This window comes from Rattus norvegicus, chromosome 2, assembly GCF_036323735.1.
Source record: "Rattus norvegicus strain BN/NHsdMcwi chromosome 2, GRCr8, whole genome shotgun sequence".
NCBI lineage: Eukaryota > Metazoa > Chordata > Mammalia > Rodentia > Muridae > Rattus > Rattus norvegicus.
This window is the reverse complement of record NC_086020.1, coordinates 89,682,391-89,696,641: the sequence shown is the minus strand read 5'-3', so window position 1 is coordinate 89,696,641 and position 14,251 is coordinate 89,682,391. Positions and strand designations below refer to the sequence as shown.

At 39.0% G+C, this 14,251-nt stretch overlaps 1 protein-coding gene and 1 pseudogene across 7 annotated transcripts in view; one reads left to right on the top strand and one right to left on the bottom strand.

Annotated features, from left to right (window-relative positions):
- Window positions 1–14,251, top strand: part of Ralyl (RALY RNA binding protein-like) — a 791,470-nt gene that overhangs the window by 485,040 nt on the left and 292,179 nt on the right. The gene's annotated exons all lie outside the window — the stretch shown is intronic.
- On the bottom strand, window positions 1,045–1,381 carry LOC108349976 (eukaryotic translation initiation factor 1 pseudogene; annotated as a pseudogene).

The window sequence follows — 14,251 nt, the reverse complement described above, 5'->3', positions numbered from 1 at the left end:
CCACCTATTTTCATTCTTTCTGCTGGCCCTCAGGGCTTCAGTCCTTTTCCTCCACCCATACTAGATCATGTTCCCCTCTCTTCCCACCGCCATCCCCTTTCCCTCCCCTTTCCCTCCCCCCCTCTTTTTTAAGTAACTGTATTACAGGAGTGAACATGTAATATTTAAAAGACTTCCACTAAAAGTTCCAAGTGATTAAACCAAATATGTTTGTCTACTGAATATGAGAAATTCAATAATAGTGTAATTAAATTTACTAAAACTATATTAATTTTGATTTCCAAAAGCAGGAATACATGTCTTGAGAAAAAGAATTCGTAAACAACCTGGACAGTATTTAGCTTTTCACATCTTACCAAATTAGATAATGACTATTCAAATATTCGAGTAAATTCATTCTGGAAGGCAAAAACAAAATAACAAAAGGCTGGCAACTTTATAATAGAATAAACAATTTCCTCTACCTGAAAGGATTTTATAACCTGTGGCACATATTCGAAGTAAGAGATGACATTTAAGGCTATTGCCACTCCAGTTTAATCAGATTTGTGGCATTTTCATCCTCAGCTGTAATATTGGAGGCATGTTTTGTCTAGGATGCACTAACTACCTCTTGAAATAGTAGTTGTTTGTTTTTCTCTTGGAATAATATATCTTATAAGTTTGTGAGGCAGAAGCTAAAATTGGCAAAAGTGAAAGACAGAAAGGGTAAGAGGAAGGAAAGGAAATAAGGAGATTAACAGGAAGGAAGGAAGGAAGGAAGGAAGGAAGGAAGGAAGGAAGGAAGGAAGGAAGGAAGAAGGTGGAGGATAAGAGAGGGGAAGAAGGAAGAGACGAAGGAAAAGGAAGAGAGGGAAGGAAGGAGGGAAGGAGGGAGGTAAGCAAGGAAGGAAGAAAGGAGAAAGGAAAGGAAGGAAAGAAGGAAGTCCCTTGAATGGTTTCAATATAAAATCTGTGAGGTTTTTAAATTGTGACAAGAGACAGAAGGGAAAATCTACTCATTTCAAGGAAATCCTCACTTAAGCTTCAGAGAGCCCCAAACACTTAAAACCCACGAACCTTCAGCCAATCATCCTTAGCCAGTCCAATCTCTATCAGGAGCTGGCATGTGTTCTCATACTGGTCATCTTGTAGATGAATTATTTCTCCATATTCTGGATGCTCAATTATAGCAAACATTCAGGCAAGTCTTCTTGAATTTCTTCACTGGTTTCTTTTTATCATAATCATCAGAGACCAGACAGTAGTAAAGGGTCTTCCTGCCATTTCTTTGTTGAATTCTTACATAGATTTAATCCTCTGTGCCAGCAGGAAGTAGGTTATCACCCTTACTTAGATCAGCAAAGTGGTCAAAAAATTGGAGGTTCTGGATAATGAACATACAATGTGATTCCTTTTCGTTAGTGGGTTCAGCTTCTGAATGCAGCTGCAGAAGACGTCAGGCAGTATGTGGGGTGGGGGGAGGTTAAAAATTAAGTAGAGGGAAGTGAGGAGTTTTGAGGTAGAGTCAACTGAGTCCTACTCAGTGGAATCTCAGGGACCAAGACTTGAAACATTTCTAGTATATGCATTGTGAAATAAAGAATGCTCAACCTTTTGTAACTATTCTATCCCTAAGTCTTAGGACTAATCATAAATAAAATAAATTCAAATGAATATGTTTACATTATATGAACATTTCTTTAAATAAAATTTCAGAGGGTAACTGTGAAAACTATTCAGTCAGTACCACTTACAGATTCAGTCTCCTTAAATAAAGACAATCCCTGGACAGGCTCAGATGAGTGTTAAGTATGATTTCTGGCTCAGGGTACTGACAGCCCACCAGCTCTCCACCTGAATTTTACTTTAGGTTTGCAAATTTCATTTCTTTTTTTTTTATCTTTTTTTTAATCAACTAGTTCCATCCCAGCATGTGGAGAGTGATATTTCATTGTGGTTTTTTTTTTTTTTTGTATTTTTCTTTTTTTTTTTTTTTTTTTATTAACTTGAGTATTTCTTATATACATTTCGAGTGTTATTCCCTTTCCCGGTTTCCGGGCAGACATCCCCCTCCCCCCTCCCCTTCCTTATGGGTGTTCCCCTCCCAACCCTCCCCCCATTGCCGCCCTCCCCCCATAGACTAGTTCACTGGGGGTTCAGTCTTAGCAGGACCCAGGGCTTCCCCTTCCACTGGTGCTCTTACTAGGATATTCATTGCTACCTATGAGGTCAGAGTCCAGGGTCAGTCCATGTATAGTCTTTAGGTAGTGGCTTAGTCCCTGGAAGCTCTGGTTGCTTGGCATTGTTGTACTTTTGGGGTCTCGGGCCCCTTCAAGCTCTTCCAGTTCTTTCTCTGATTCCTTCAACGGGGGTTCTATTCTCAGTTCAGTGGTTTGCTGCTGGCATTCACCTCTGTATTTGCTGTATTCTGGCTGTGTCTCTCAGGAGAGATCTACATCCGGCTCCTGTAGGTCTGCACTTCTTTGCTTCATCCATCTTGTCTAATTGGGTGGCTGTATATGTATGGGCCACATGTGGGGCAGGCTCTGAATGGGTGTTCCTTCAGTCTCTGTTTTAATCTTTGCCTCTCCCTTCCCTGCCAAGGGTATTCTTTTTCCTCATTTAAAGAAGGAGTGAAGCATTCACATTTTGATCATCCGTTTTGAGTTTCGTTTGTTCTAGGGATCTAGGGTAATTCAAGCATTTGGGCTAATAGCCACTTATCAATGAGTGCATACCATGTATGTCTTTCTGTGATTGGGTTAGCTCACTCAGGATGATATTTTCCAGTTCCAACCATTTGCCTACGAATTTCATAAACTCGTTGTTTTTGATAGCTGAGTAATATTCCATTGTGTAGATGTACCACATTTTCTGTATCCATTCCTCTGTTGAAGGGCATCTGGGTTCTTTCCAGTTTCTGGCTATTATAAATAAGGCTGCGATGAACATAGTGGAGCACGTGTCTCTTTTATATGTTGAGGCATCTTTTGGGTATATGCCCAAGAGAGGTATAGCTGGATCCTCAGGCAGTTCAATGTCCAATTTTCTGAGGAACCTCCAGACTGATTTCCAGAATGGTTTTACCAGTCTGCAATCCCACCAACAATGGAGGAGTGTTCCTCTTTCTCCACATCCTCGCCAGCATCTGCTGTCACCTGAGTTTTTGATCTTAGCCATTCTCACTGGTGTGAGGTGAAATCTCAGGGTTGTTTTGATTTGCATTTCCCTTATGACTAAAGATGTTGAACATTTCTTTAGGTGTTTCTCAGCCATTCGGCATTCCTCAGCTGTGAATTCTTTGTTTAGCTCTGAACCCCATTTTTAATAGGGTTATTTGTTTCCCTGCGGTCTAACTTCTTGAGTTCTTTGTATATTTTGGATATAAGGCCTCTATCTGTTGTAGGATTGGTAAAGATCTTTTCCCAAACTGTTGGTTGCCGTTTTGTCCTAACCACAGTGTCCTTTGCCTTACAGAAGCTTTGCAGTTTTATGAGATCCCATTTGTCGATTCTTGATCTTAGAGCATAAGCCATTGGTGTTTTGTTCAGGAAATTTTTTCCAGTGCCCATGTGTTCCAGATGCTTCCCTAGTTTTTCTTCTATTAGTTTGAGTGTGTCTGGTTTGATGTGGAGGTCCTTGATCCACTTGGACTTAAGCTTTGTACAGGGTGATAAGCTTGGATCGATCTGCATTCTTCTACATGTTGCCCTCCAGTTGAACCAGCACCATTTGCTGAAAATGCTATCTTTTTTCCATTGGATGGTTTTGGCTCCTTTGTCAAAAATCAAGTGACCATAGGTGTGTGGGTTCATTTCTGGGTCTTCAATTCTATTCCATTGGTCTATCTGTCTGTCTCTGTACCAATACCATGCAGTTTTTATCACTATTGCTCTGTAATACTGATTGAGTTCAGGGATAGTGATTCCCCCTGAAGTCCTTTTATTGTTGAGGATAGCTTTAGCTATCCTGGGTTTTTTGTTATTCCAGATGAATTTGCAAATTGTTCTGTCTAACTCTTTGAAGAATTGGATTGGTATTTTGATGGGGATTGCATTGAATCTGTAGATTGCTTTTGGTAAAATGGCCATTTTTACTATATTAATCCTGCCAATCCATGAGCATAGGAGATCTTTCCATTTTCTGAGGTCTTCTTCAATTTCTTTCCTCAGTGTCTTGAAGTTCTTATTGTACAGATCTTTTACTTGCTTGGTTAAAGTCACACCGAGGTACTTTATATTATTTGGGTCTATTATGAAGGGTGTCGTTTCCCTAATTTCTCTCTCGGCTTGTATCTCTTTTGTATAGAGGAAGGCAACTGATTTATTTGAGTTAATTTTATACCCAGCCACTTTGCTGAAGTTGTTTATCAGCTTTAGTAGTTCTCTGGTGGAACTTTTGGGATCACTTAAATATACTATCATGTCATCTGCAAATAGTGATATTTTGACCTCTTCTTTTCCGATCTGTATCCCCTTGATCTCCTTTTGTTGTCTGATTGCTCTGGCTAGAACTTCAAGAACTATATTGAATAAGTAGGGAGAGAGTGGGCAGCCTTGTCTAGTCCCTGATTTTAGTGGGATTGCTTCAAGTTTCTCTCCATTTAGTTTAATGTTAGCAACTGGTTTGCTGTATATGGCTTTTACTATGTTTAGGTATGGGCCTTGAATTCCTATTCTTTCCAGGACTTTTATCATGAAGGGGTGTTGAATTTTGTCAAATGCTTTCTCAGCATCTAATGAAATGATCATGTGGTTCTGTTCGTTCAGTTTCTTTATATAATGGATCACGTTGATGGTTTTCCGTATATTAAACCATCCCTGCATGCCTGGGATGAAGCCTACTTGATCATGGTGGATGATTGTTTTGATGTGCTCTTGAATTCGGTTTGCCAGAATTTTATTGAGTATTTTTGCGTCGATATTCATAAGGGAAATTGGTCTGAAGTTCTCTTTCTTTGTTGTGTCTTTGTGTGGTTTAGGTATAAGAGTAATTGTGGCTTCATAGAAGGAATTCGGTAGGGCTCCATCTGTTTCAATTTTGTGGAACAGTTTGGATAATATTGGTATGAGGTCTTCTATGAAGGTTTGATAGAATTCTGCACTAAACCCGTCTGGACCTGGGCTCTTTTTGGTTGGGAGACCTTTAATGACTGCTTCTATTTCCTTAGGAGTTATGGGGTTGTTTAACTGGTTTATCTGTTCCTGATTTAACTTCGATACCTGGTATCTGTCTAGGAAATTGTCCATTTCCTGAAGATTTTCAAATTTTGTTGAATATAGGTTTTTATAGTAAGATCTGATGATTTTTTGAATTTCCTCTGAATCTGTAGTTATGTCTCCCTTTTCATTTCTGATTTTGTTAATTTGGACGCACTCTCTGTGTCCTCTCGTTAGTCTGGCTAAGGGTTTATCTATCTTGTTGATTTTCTCAAAGAACCAACTTTTGGTTCTGTTGATTCTTTCTATGGTCCTTTTTGTTTCTACTTGGTTGATTTCAGCTCTGAGTTTGATTATTTCCTGCCTTCTACTCCTCCTGGGTGTATTTGCTTCTTTTTGTTCTAGAGCTTTTAGGTGTGCTGTCAAGCTGCTGACATATGCTCTTTCCTGTTTCTTTCTGCAGGCACTCAGCGCTATGAGTTTTCCTCTTAGCACAGCTTTCATTGTGTCCCATAAGTTTGAGTATGTTGTATCTTCATTTTCATTAAATTCTAAAAAGTTTTTAATTTCTTTCTTTATTTCTTCCTTGACCAGGTTATCATTGAGTAGAGCATTGTTCAATTTCCACGTATATGTGGGCATTCTTCCCTTATTGTTATTGAAGACCAGTTTTAGGCCGTGGTGGTCCGATAGCACGCATGGGATTATTTCTATCTTTCTGTACCTGTTGAGGCCCGTTTTTTGACCAATTATATGGTCAATTTTGGAGAAAGTACCATGAGGAGCTGAGAAGAAAGTATATCCTTTTGCTTTAGGATAGAATGTTCTATAAATATCCGTTAAGTCCATTTGGCTCATGACTTCTCTTAGTCTGTCGACATCACTGTTTAATTTCTGTTTCCATGATCTGTCCATTGATGAGAGTGGGGTGTTGAAATCTCCCACTATTATTGTGTGAGGTGCAATGTGTGTTTTGAGCTTTAGTAAGGTTTCTTTTACGTATGTAGGTGCCCTTGTATTTGGGGCATAGATATTGAGGATTGAGAGTTCATCTTGGTGGATTTTTCCTTTGATGAATATGAAGTGTCCTTCCTTATCTTTTTTGATGACTTTTAGTTGGAAATTGATTTTATTTGATATTAGAATGGCTACTCCAGCTTGCTTCTTCTGACCATTTGCTTGGAAAGTTGTTTTCCAGCCTTTCACTCTGAGGTAGTGTCTGTCTTTGTCTCTGAGGTGTGTTTCCTGTAGGCAGCAGAATGCAGGGTCCTCGTTGCGTATCCAGTTTGTTAATCTATGTCTTTTTATTGGGGAGTTGAGGCCATTGATATTGAGAGATATTAAGGAATAGTGATTATTGTTTCCCTTTATATTCATATTTGGATGTGAGGTTATGTTTGTGTGCTTTCATTCTCTTTGTTTTGTTGCCAAGACGATTAGTTTCTTGCTTCTTCTAGGGTATAGCTTGCCTCCTTATGTTGGGCTTTACCATTTATTATCCTTTGTAGTGCTGGATTTGTAGAAAGATATTGTGTAAATTTGGTTTTGTCATGGAATATCTTGGTTTCTCCATCAATGTTAATTGAGAGTTTTGCTGGATATAGTAACCTGCCCTGGCATTTGTGTTCTCTTAGGGTCTGTATAACATCAGTCCAGGATCTTCTGGCCTTCATAGTTTCTGGCGAGAAGTCTGGTGTGATTCTGATAGGTCTCCCTTTATATGTTACTTGACGTTTTTCCCTTACTGCTTTTAATATTCTTTCTTTATTTTGTGCGTTTGGTGTTTTGACAATTATGTGACGGGAGGTGTTTCTTTTCTGGTCCAATCTATTTGGAGTTCTGTAGGCTTCTTGTATGCCTATGGGTATCTCTTTTTTTAGGTTAGGGAAGTTTTCTTCTATGATTTTGTTGAAGATATTTACTGGTCCTTTGAGCTGGGAGTCTTCACTCTCTTCTATACCTATTATCCTTAGGTTTGATCTTCTCATTGAGTCCTGGATTTCCTGTATGTTTTGGACCAGTAGCTTTTTCCGCTTTACATTATCTTTGACAGTTGAGTCAATGATTTCTATGGAATCTTCTGCTCCTGAGATTCTCTCTTCCATCTCTTGTATTCTGTTGGTGAAGCTTGTATCTACAGCTCCTTGTCTCTTCTTTTGGTTTTCTATATCCAGGGTTGTTTCCATGTGTTCTTTCTTGATTGCTTCTATTTCCATTTTTAATTCCTTCAACTGTTTGTTTGTGTTTTCCTGGAATTCTTTCAGGGATTTTTGCGATTCCTCTCTGTAGGCTTTTACTTGTTTATTAATGTTTTCCTGTGCTTCCCTAAGTGTGTTCATGTCTTTCTTGAAGTCCTCCAGCATCATGATCAAATATGATTTTGAAACTAGATCTTGCTTTTCTGGTGTGTTTGGATATTCCGTGTTTGCTTTGGTGGGAGAATTGGGCTCCGATGATGCCATGTAGTCTTGGTTTCTGTTGCTTGGGTTCCTGCGCTTGCCTCTCGCCATCAGATTATCTCTAGTGTTACTTTGTTCTGCTATTTCTGACAGTGGCTAGACTGTCCTATAAGCCTGTGTGTCAGGAGTGCTGTAGACCTGTTTTCCTCTCTTTCAGTCAGTTATGGGGACAGAGTGTTCTGCTTTCGGGCGTGTAGTTTTTCCTCTCTACAGGTCTTCAGCTGTTCCTGTGGGCCTGTGTCTTGAGTTCACCAGGCAGCTTTCTTGCAGCAGAAAATTTGGTCTTACCTGTGGTCCTGAGGCTCAAGTTCGCTCATGGGGTGCTGCCCACGGGCTCTCTGCAGCGGCAGCAACCAGGAAGACCTGTGCCGCCCCTTCCGGGAGCTTCAGTGCACCAGGGTTCCAGATGGTCTTTGGCTTTTTCCTCTGGCGTCCGAGATGTGTGTGCAGGGAGCAGTCTCTTCTGGTTTCCCAGGCTTGTCTGCCTCTCTGAAGGTTTAGCTCTCCCTCCCACGGGATTTGGGTGCAGAGAACTGTTTATCCGGTCTGTTTCTTTCAGGTTCCGGCGGTGTCTCAGGCGCAGGGGTCCTGCCGCTCCTGGGCCCTCCCCCACGGGAGCCCAGAGGCCTTATACAGTTTCCTCTTGGGCCAGGGATGTGGGCAGGGGTGAGCAGTGTTGGTGGTCTCTTCCGCTCTGCAGCCTCCGGAGTGCCCACCTGACCAGGTGATTGGGTCTCTCTCTCACCGGGTCTGGGAGCAGAGAGTTGCTGCGGGCCGGGACCCGGGGTGTGGGACTTCCGCTAAACACAGAACGTGCCCGGTGCTAGAGAAATTCTGCTTCCGTGTGTCCCAAGCTCACCAGGCAGCTTTCGTGCAGCAGAAATTTTGGTCTTACCTGTGGTCCCGAGGCTCAGGTTCGCTCGTGGGGTGCTGCCCCGCTTTCTTCACTTTTATCAGAATAAAAATACTTTGTAGTGTTTGTTAGGATAGCTTTATAAGAGATTGTAAAATGATAAATGACCATGTGATGAACGGCTACTCTGTGAAAGCTGAAACAATTCTGTTTCTGCTATATATAAAGTATAACATTCACGATTGCAAGGAGTATCACCTTTCTCCACACAACTCCCTTGAGATTGATTCGGGGTCTTCTCACTACCTCTTGATTGTTGAAACCCTGATTATCTTTCAATTTTCTAAGATTGCTGTATCATAATGAAACTGTGCATTAAAATAACAATCATTTTCCTCATAAAATAGCTGAAAATGATGATGAATTGAGGAGGTACATAATAAAATTCAAAAAATTCTGTTACATACAGTCATTATCTGATTTTTCTCCATTAACTAATTTATGTATTTATTTTACGTTTCGATCACTGCCCCATCCTGTTCCATAAGGAACATAGAATAGCCCTTTTGTATTTAAGAATGATAACTGAATGCCTGCAAAGCTACAATAGTTGAGCTTCCTTTCCCTTTGGAGATGGTGAAATCTGTAGGAAACAGCTATTTCTAATGCCTTCATGGAGCCCAGTCAAAGAAGTAATACCCTGAGCATAAAGTGGATACAAAATACATGATACAATAAACAATGAGAAAATACAGTTCAAGCTTTCCTGTTTAAGTAGACTCAAGAAAGCTAACCAAGAGCAAAGTATTAGCAAATCAAATGCAATTATCCGTAAAAAGAATATTACATCAAAAACACATGGGTATTTATTCTAGAAAATCAGCTCTGATGAAGCATTCTTAAATGAACCTAAATATATCACAATAAATGAGGAAAAAAGCAACAGAAATATATCTGACCGAATTCAATATCCAACCACAATTGAAGCAAGCAAACAAAACAAACAAAATAACTAGAATAAAAGACAATATTTTTCATGGAACATGAAGTTTCTGAAATGTTAACAGAATTATACTTAATAAAGAGATGTTGCAATATTTGTTCTGAAAACGAGGTTGAGAACAAGTTGCCACTCTTATTACTCTGATAGTGCTACACAGAAGGTCAGAGGTCTACAGAAAGGACAAAAATAGCCTTGATTATAGAATATTTGATTGGACATTCAGAAAATTTAAATCAATATAGTCTTTATAACTGAATCAATTGCAAGTAGTTTAGTCATTTCAAAATGTCAATACATAAAATCATCTTCCAACATGACAGTGATAGTAACAATAGTATAGAAAAAGCCACTTGAGAAGGAAGCCACTGTAAAATGGCATTTCTAACTTTCCATATTTAATGAAGACGTGAGATATGTATCCTGAAAATTTGAAAATCCTTGCACCGATTTGATGGTGTTAGGTGTAATTTAATTACAGATTAATATACAAAGTCAACCCAATGCCAAAATTTTCAAGGATCTTTTTAAGATTACTATTTTATTCTACAATTTAATATGAAAATACAAAGACTAAAAGTATTAAAAACTACCATAGAAAGGTAAATAGAGCCCTAAATATTGTGCCCTATTTAAAAGCAGAAAAATTAAGGCAGCATATGAGAATGATAAATCACAAGCTATCAGAATACTGAAAGTAGAATGTAGAAATAAATGCATCAAACATTTAGTTGTCTCAAATCTAACACGCCACCATAGAAGGGAGGGGATTATCTTTCCTTTTAAACTCTGTGTCTCTGGAATCCCCTTTCAGAAAGCAAGAATCTAGATCAGTTTGCAAATGCTATACATCAAAATTAATTGCAATAAGATTGGAAAACAAAGAGTAAACATTACTGAGCTTTTAGAAATAGTCATAAGAGCTTACTGTCACAATTTTCTGAAAGATCATAAAAATGACGAGTACTAGAGAAAACAATGGTTCTTTTTGAAACTATTTAGCAAATGTATCCCTTTGATATGAATACCAATATACACTCTGGTTAAGAGCACCAGCTGCTCTTCCAGAGGTCCTGAGTTCAATTCCCAGCAACCATCTATAATGAGTTCTGATGCTCTTTTCTGGCATGAAGATATAGAACTCATATACATAAAACAAATAAATTAGCTTTAAAATATATTGAAATACATAAAATAAATGAATTAAAAATAAATAAAATATATGATTAAAATAGACACAAGTTAGGAAGAATTAGAAGTCATTTCCAGGAAAATGTAAATTTTTAAAATCCTTTGAAAAACATCATAAAAGCAAAATAGGATCTATGCAATTTCCCTTTTGTTAATTAATTAATAATTAATCAATTAATACACTTTACATCCCAATACAGCCCCTCTCTTCCCTATACCCTTCACGCAGATCACCACCACCATCACGTTCCACCTTCCTCAGTCCCTCACTCTCTACACCCGCTTCTTCCCTTCCCTGGCACTTCAAATCACTGCGCAACAAGGCAAATCCTCTCCCACTGATGCCAGACAGGGTAGTCGAACACAGAAATAAGATGTGGAGGCAGACAACAGTTCACAGACAGCAGCATGAAGCCCAAGTTGGACATCTTATTACATATGTGCAGGGGGCCAAGGTCCAACCTGTGCTCTTTCTTTGGTTGGTAATTTAGTTTCTAGAAGCCTCAAGAATCCCAGGTTAGTTGACTCTGTTGCTATTACTGTGGAGGCTTGGTCCTTTTTGGGTCCCTCAATCTTATTTTTCTTGTATATTTTATGTATTTACATTTCAGATGTATCCTGCTTCCCCCCTCCCATACCACATACCCCCTCTCCCTCTTCTACAAGGATGTTCCCACTCCCACCTCAACACACTGGCATTCCACTGCATTAGGGAAACCAACCTTCACAGGACCAATGGCTTTTCTTCCTATTGATGCTGGACAATGCCATCCTCAGGAACATATGTGGCTGGATTCATGGGTCTCTCCATGTGTACTCATTGGTTAGTGGTTTAGTCCCTGGGAATGCTGGTGTGTTCTGGTTGGTTGATATTGTTGTTCTTCCTATGGGTTTGCAAAACCCTTCATCTCCTTCATCTCCTTCAGTCCTTTCTCTAACTCCTTTACTGGGGGCCCCGTGTACAATCGTTTATCTGCAAGCATCCTCATCTGTATAAATAGAGGTCTGGCAAAGCCTCTCAGGAGACACCCATACCTGGCTCCTGTCAGCAAGTACTTCTTTTCATCAGCAATAGTGATTGGGTTTGGTGGCTGCATATGGGATGGAACTCCAGGTGGGGCGGTCTTTGGATGACCTTTTCTTCAGTCCCTGCTCCACTCTTTGTCTACATATTTCCTCCTGTGAGTATTTTGTTCTCCCTCCTAAGAAGGAATGAAACATCCACATTTTGGTGTTCCTTCTCCTTGAGGTTCATATGACTTGTGAATTTTTTTCTTAGGTGCTCCAAGCTTTTGGGCTAATATCCACTTACTGAGTGCATACAATGTGTATTTTTCTTATTTTTTGTGTGACTGGGTTACCTTACCCAGTATATCTTCTAGTTCCATCCATTTGCCTAAGAATTGCATGTAGTCATTATTTTTAATAGCTGAATAGTATTGTGTAAATGTGCCACATTTTCTGTATCCATTCCTCTGTCAAAGGGCATCTGGATTCTTACCAGCTTCTGACTGTTTATATATAAGGCTAGTATGAACATAGTAGAACATGTGTCCTTGGTATATGATGGATCATCGTTTGGGTGTATGCCCAGGAGTGGTATAGCTGATTCCTCAGGTAATACTGTCCAATTTTCTGAGGAACTGCCAGACTGATTTCCAGAGTGGTTGTACCAGCTTACAATCCTACCAAGAGTGGAGGAGTGTTCTTCTTTCTCCACATCCTCTCCAGTATCTACTGTCACCTGAGTTTTTGAGCTTAGCCATTCGGACTGGTGTGAGGTGGAATCTTGGGGATTTTTTTTAATTTACATCTCCCTGATGACTAAGGACAGTGAACGTTTTTAGGTGCTTCTCAGCCATATAGTATTCTTCAGTTGAGAATTATTTGTTTAGCTCCATACCCCATTTTAATAGGGTTACTTGATTCTCTGGACTCTAACTTCTTGACTTCTCTGTATATATTAGATATGAGCCCTCTATCAGATGTAGGATTGGTAAAGATCTTTTACCAATCTGTTGGTTGCAGGCTTGTCCTATTGACAGTGTTCTTTGTCTTACAGAAACTGCAATTTTAAGAGGTCCCATTTATCGATTCTAGATATTAGAGCAAAAGCCATTGATGTTCTGTTCAAAAATATTTCCTCAGTGCCTATGTGTTTGAGGATCTTCCCCACTTTCTCTTCTATTAGTTTCAGTATATCTGGTTTTATGTGGAGGTCTTTGAGCCATTTGGACTTGAGCTTTGTACAAGGAGATAAGAGTGGGTCAATTTGCATTCTTCTATATGCTGACCTTGAGTTGAACCAACACCATTTGTTGAAAATGCTGTCTTTTTAACATTGGATAGTTTTAACTCCTTTGTCAAAGATCAAGTGACCATTGGTGTGTGCGTTCATTTCTGAATCTTCATTTCTATTCCATTAATCTACCTGCTTGCCTCTGTACCAGCACATTACAATTTTTATCAATATCGCTCTGTAATACACTTAAGGTCAGGGACTGTGATTCCTCCAGAAGTTCTTTTACTGTTGAGAATAGTTTTCACTATCCTGAGTTTCTATTACTCCAAATGAATTTGCAAATTGCCCTTTCTAATTAAATGAAGATTTGAGTAGAAATTTTGATGGATATTGCATTGAATCTGTAGATTGCTTTCACCAAATGGCCATTTTTACTATATTAATAGTGCAAACTCATGAGCATAGGAGATCTTTTCATCTTCTGAGATCTTCAATCTCTATCTTTAGTGACTTGACGTTCTTGTCATACAAATCTTTCACTTGCTTGGTAAGAGTCACACCAAGGCATTTTATATTACTTGTGGCTATTGTGAATACTGTCATTTCCCTAATTTCTTTCTGTTTGTCCTTTGAGTAGAGGAAGGCTACTGATTTGTTTGAGTTAATTTTACATCCAGTCATTTTACTGAAGTTGCTTATCAGCTGTACGAATTCTTCAATGTAATTTTTGGGGTCACTTAAGTATACTATCATATCAATTGCAAATAGTGATATTTTGACTTCTTCCTTTCCAATTTGTATCCATTTGACCTCTTTGTGTTGTCTAATTTCTCTGGATAGGATTTCAAGTACTATATTGAGTAGGTAGGGAGAGAGTGGGCAGCCTTATCTAATCCCTGATTTTGGTAGTATTGCTTCAAGTTTCTTTCCGTTTAGTTTGATGTTGGCTACTGGTTTGCTGTATATTGCTTTTTACTATGTTTAGGTATGGGCCTTGAATTCCCGATCTTTCCAAGATTTTATCATGAGCGGCTGTTGAATTTTCTCAAATGATTTCACAGAATCTAATGAAATGAACACAAGGTTTTTTTTTTCCCTTTGAGAATTTTATATAGTGGATTACATTATTGGATTTCTGTGTATGGAACCATCCTTGAATCACTGGGATGAAGTCTACTTGATCCTGGGATTTAGTTTCCAAAAATTTTATTGAGAATTTACGTATTGTTATTCATAAATGCTTTATGAGGCAAAATGGTTTGAAGTTCTCTTTCTTTGTATGGTCTTTGTGCGGTTTAAGTATAAGCATAATTGTAGCTTCAGAGAAGGAATTGGGTAGTGTTCCTTCTGTTTCTATTTTGTGGA